Below are 6,000 nucleotides of genomic sequence, written 5' to 3' on the forward strand. Positions count from 1 at the left end.
GACACTCCAACTTCACTTAACTCCTGTTTATACAGGGTGGCTATCCTAAGAGTTGTCAGGCGCTTTTTCTCTGGTGTTTCGGCAGATATTTGCAATTTCGCTTTTTCAATTTCTAGCTGGACTAAGCAAAAACAAATACTGCTCATCAAGCCCTCCATGACACTCCCAGCGAGAACAGAAAGCTACTATTTATTTCCCGTTACAAACATAACGATCTTTAAAGCCAATTCGACACAGCGGCCCCAAATTGGTGTAGTGCCCTATTCGTTTTATCGATACGTATTAACAAGGCCACTAAAACACGTAGAACAACGAGTACTCCAGCAGCTACCACACTGCCCTGGGTCGCACTGACTGCTACCGCCAAGCATGCAGCGCTACTCACTCGCTGCTGGAGTACCGGATATTCTTCGTGTTTCACTGGCCCTGTTAATACGTATCGACAAAACGAATAGCGCGCTACACTAAAATGGGAGCACTCTCTCGACCGAGCACATAAAATCCCGCTTTAAAAGTTATTTTACTAAAACATTCCCGGGTTTAAAGCCGCGCCAAGTGGTTTACTGTCCACGAGCTTGCGGCAGAGACCTCCTCTGCCATTGTCAAGTGGATGACTGTCGTGTGGTTGTCACTGCCGTGCTTATATAACCGTGCCGTCGCTCGTGACGTCACTGGCGCTCGGTCCCGCACCATATACGGCAATGTTTTGGCCGCGCGACCGCCGGGCCCGCTTCAACTCCCTCAACACCGGATCCCACGCTGTACCCAGCTGCAAATCCACCGTCTCTATTGAAGGTGCCGTGAGAAATTCTAATCTCTATGGCCTCGTTTGTCACGCTATCGCAGAAGCCACAACAGGGAACATTAATCGGCTCCTGAAGCATTAAATAGACACAATCTTCAGGCCTCCGGCAAAGATCCGGTAACTAATGAAATCTGTGAAAGGTGATGTAGGCCTCAGAACGCCAGGAATTTACAGGATACCGTGTGGATGTGGGCAGTTCTATGTCGGCCAGACTGTTCGCACTATTGAACAGCGCCGCATAGAACGTCAAAGGTGTTACCGTCTGCGCTATCCCGAAAAGTCAGCTGTAGCAGAACATGCTTTGGAAAACGGACAGCGAATTGCATTCGACGAGACGTCTATTATCAAACGGACTAGCGGCTTCTGGGATAGCGTGATAAACGAGGCCATAGAGATTAGAATTTCTGACAACACCTTCAATAGTGACGGTGGATTGCAGTTGAACACAGCGTGGGATCCGGTGTTGAGGGAGATGAAGCCGGCCCGGCGATCGCGCGGCCAAAACATTGCCGTATATGGTGCGGGACCGAGCACCAGTGACGTCACGAGCGGCGTCATGAGCGACGTCGCGGCTATATAAGCACGGCACTGACAATCACACGACAGTCATCCACTTGACAATGGCAGAGGGGATCTCTGCCGAAAGCTCGTGGGCAGTAAACCACTTGACGCGGCTTGAAACCCGAGAATGTTTTACTAACGGATATCGCCGCGAAAGCATGCACACGTACAAAAATCATTTTGTTTGTAGCAGCAAACAAAACGACGCATTCTGTTGACATTGGACTCGCATGATAGAAATGACGAGCAGCAACTGTTTGGGCTGACTCTAGCTACACACTGAGAAAACGAAATCGCAAACATCCATCGAAACACCAGAGAAAATGCGCCTGACAACTCTTAGGAGAGACGCCTTTTACAGTGGAGTTATTTTCAGTTTATTAAGTGACGAATGAAAATTAGTACAAAGACCGGGAATCGAACCGGATCTCCTGCTAACTAGACAGGCGTGTCGGCCACTCGCCGCTTCAGTCTATTTACATATCTGTATGAGACCAGTAAAGTCTCTGAAGCTGTGTCGTTTCATTTGCTCTTACACTTGGGACAGGCTCTTCACTATGGTAGACAGTTGACAAGTCCAGTAGATCAGCTCCTTTACATATCAGCTCACCTAACAGCTGCAAATCAGTACTTAATAAACGGAAAATAAATCCAGTACACACGTATAAGGACGAGATCAGCGAAGTTATTTTGTCTATTCACCTAAGAGAACTGTACAGGAAATGCTGTGGAGGTATAATCTGTCTTAAAATGAAAAGGGACGACCGTTCGTGATCGAGGAAGTTGTCTTTCCCGGAAGAACGCTACAGCTGCCGTATAGGCAATTTCCCCTCTAGCATTGCAGAACAGTGTGTAGAGGCTTACGTAGATTCTGTCCAAATGCGCTTCTTGCGTTAGTACTGGTGGTAACTCATATCTGTATTCCATGTGATGTTAATTAAGTCTGTGGGAAATAAACCCTGTTGCGTGCATGTCTGCACACTGCGACGTCAGTGATTAGTAAGGCGAAGGGCGGAAGGGTCGATATAATTTTGCTAAACAGCTTACAGTTGCTTTTTGTGACGTAGTGCCGTACAGAGGATGGGGAATGGGAATTCTGTGCTCGCTCCTCAGTTTGCAGACCTATGCAGGAGAGAAGTGCATGGCCACAATCCGTGAACGTGCATTCTCTGGCGCTTCTAACCTCATGCACGCCCTGTCGAACCTGTTACACGCCCAGAACTCATCCCTTTATACGGCTCTGCTATATTTTTCTGTGGCGAACACATTTAATATTTGCAGTTAACCCACTCAATTTAACAATAAACGTTAACTTATTACCGTTAAAACTCTACTGTTAATAATCTGCGATTTTCCTATCCCCCGAACGCGGAAACTATTAGCCCTAGAGAGAAGATGAACACGACTTTTTTGTAGGAAAGTTAATGTAGTTTAATTTTGTAATGGAAAAGAATTTTCATAGAAGCCGCGGGTTTCGAGATATTCAAGCAAATATAGGGTAGTCAGGAGCCCTCTGAAAATTTTCTAGGGGTGTTGCAGATAGGTTGCGCTGAGAAATAACTGTTAAGGGAAAACATTAGCTACTTTGCGCCGTTTCCGAGTTAATTATCATTGAAGTTGGCCAGCCTGCCCGTTGAGGCCTCAAACTAAAGTGGCCCACGAGATACAATTAGGGTCATTCTCGTAGCGTAGGTGACAGCGCACGAGACTGCTCAGCCTTTGGTTCGCGTTCGATCCTTACTGCCGTCCCATGACCAGTTTTTGTACCGTCCCCTTGCCCACTTTTAGGAAACCAAACGAGGAACACGTCCAGCGACATACTCTCTGGCGGGCCGCTTCAGTTTGCGCCTCATTGGTTGACATCAAAACTAAATAACTCGGAAACGATGCAAAGTATGGAATTTCTTCCTAAACAGTCATTTCTCAGCAAAACCTATCCCGAAAAACCATTAAAAGCTTTTCAGACTGTTTCCGACCACCCTATTGATCGAACTTTTAATTCTGCAATAAAAAGATATCTTTACTCATTCCCAAGCTGCGACATTGTCGCGAATAAAACAGTGACCCGTATATGCAATATGGTCTCAAACTTTTTGTTAACAGCCGGCCGGGGTGGCCGAGCGGTTCTAGGCGCTACAATCTGGAACCGCGCGACCGCTACGGTTGCAGGTTCGAATCCTGCCTCGGGGATGGACGTGTGTGATGTCCTTAGGTTAGTTAGGTTTAAGTAGTTCTAAGTTCTAGAGGACTCATGACCTCAGAAGTTGTCCCATAGTGCTAAGAGCCATTTGAACCATTCTTTTTGTTAACAGATTACCGGTTTCGGTCTATAATGATCATCATCAGATCTGTTTCATAAAAAATTCCTAATATACTGCAGCCACAGTGGCACCGTCAAATGTATCTGCATTTAACATTTGACGTTGCCACTATGGCTGCAGTACCTTAGGTCTTTGTTTTTATGAAACAGATCTGTTGATCGTCATTATAGACCGAAACCGGGAATCGTGCCCATAGACGTAAAGTAAAGGAAATCTACTCATTCCGTTCCCGCCTGATGCTACCTTCTAATGAATTTGCTCTCTTTCTCACGTCCTCAGTAGGACATATGAGCGCTTCGGAAATTTTCTACCGGTCTAATTTGTTCTTCGTACGGCATTTGCGCTGCGGATCTCTTAGATCTCAGAAGCACGTGTGATATCTACACTGAAGAGGCAAAGAAAGTAGTACACCTGCCTAATATCGTGTAGGGCCCTCGCGAGCACGCGAAAGTCTCGCAACACGACGTGGCATGGACTCGAATAGTGTCTCAAATAGTGCTGGAGGCAATTGACACCACGAATCCTCCAGCGCTGCCCATACATCGGTAAGAGCACGAGGGGGTGGCGATTTCTTCTGAACATTATGTTCCAAGGGATCCCACAGACGCTCAATAATGGTCATGTCTGGGAGTTTCGTGGCCAGCGGAACTGTTATAACGCAGAAGACTGGAGCCACTCTCTAGCAATTCAGGACGTGCGTGGGTGTCGCGTTGTCCCGCTAGAATTGTCCAAGTTCGTCGGAATGCACAATGGACATCAGTGGATGCAGGTGATTGGACAGGAAGCTTATGTACGTGTCACCTACAAGAGTCCGTATCTAAACGTATCAGGGGTTCCACACACGCCCCACACCATTACAGAGCCTCCACCAGGTTTAACAGTCCCCTGCTGAAACACAAGGTCCATGGATTCATGAGGTTGTCTCCATACCTGTACATGTCTAACTGCTCGATACAATTTGGAACGAGACTCGTCCGATCAGGCAACATGTTTCCAGTCATCAACAGTCCAACGTCGGTGTTGACGGACCAGGCGAGGCGTAAAGGTTTGTGTCATGCAGTAATCAAGGGTACAAGAGTGGACCTTCGGCTCCGAAAGCCCATTTCGATGATGTTGAATGGCTCGGACGCTGACACTTGTTGATGGCCCAGCATTGAAATCTGCAGCAATTTGCGAACGGGTTGTACTTCTGCTACATTGAACGATTCTCTTCAGTCGTCGTTCATCCCGTTCTTGCAGGATCTTTTTCCAGCCGCAGCGATGTCGGAGATTTGATGTTTTACCGGATTCCTGATAGTCCCGGTACACTCGTGAAATGGCCGTACGGGAAAATCCCCACTTCATCGCTACCTCGGAGACGCTGTGTCCCATCGCTTGTGCACCGATTATAAAACCACGTTCAAACTGATTTAAATCTTGATAACCCGGCATTGTAGCAGCATTAACCGATCTGACAACAGTGTCAGACAGTTGTTTTATGCAGGCGTTGTCGACCGAAGCGCCGTATTCTCCCTGCTTACTTATCTCTGTATTTGAATACGCATGCCTATTTATATCAGTTTCTTTGGCGCTTTAGTCTATATTCTTCTGTCATCAACTTTACACACTCTTTGGATCACTCTATCGCTCACGCATCTCATTTCGGTAGCAACAAAAACAGACAAGAAAGAAGACGAAAGCTCCCCGTACAACTAGCGCCAATGCGGAGAGGACGTGAACGTCCTCTGACGGTTCATAGTAAAACCGACAACCGGCAGGACACAGCCGAAGACTAGCGAATGTGAACAGAACATGACTGAGCCCATTTATAATCCTTGGTCCTCGTGACCACTCCGGCCTTGATGCAAAAGACTGCGTATCTCTGCAGTGGTCGTTCACATCTGGACTGTGGCTGAAATACTTAACATGGGATAAGCAAAAGCCACCCAAGACGATCAATTCCTAGACCCTACAAAATTGTAAAACTTCAAAGCTGTCAGTCAAAACAAAGAAGTACAGTAACTCTACCACTGCACGGTCGCGTCGGCATGGAGACGTTAGAAGCACCTTCGGCTCCGCCTCACGACCGTGCATTCTTAGCGCCGCTGACAGTACACGCTCGATACGGTGTCACCTCAAGTAGTTCCGACACGCGCCGTTGTCGCTCCAGGCACATACTTTCCATCGTGGGATGACTGGCCCGTCACTGCGGTATCCGAGTGTTTGTGGTCGGTTGCCCTGGACGACGCCTGCAAAGACGGCGACACAACAACGCAGGTCTGCTTTGCGGGTTGCCTGCATCGCGGCAACCCCCCCCCCCCCGTACACGCTTCT

Source organism: Schistocerca serialis, chromosome 10, assembly GCF_023864345.2.
Source record: "Schistocerca serialis cubense isolate TAMUIC-IGC-003099 chromosome 10, iqSchSeri2.2, whole genome shotgun sequence".
Taxonomy (NCBI): Eukaryota; Metazoa; Arthropoda; class Insecta; order Orthoptera; family Acrididae; genus Schistocerca; species Schistocerca serialis.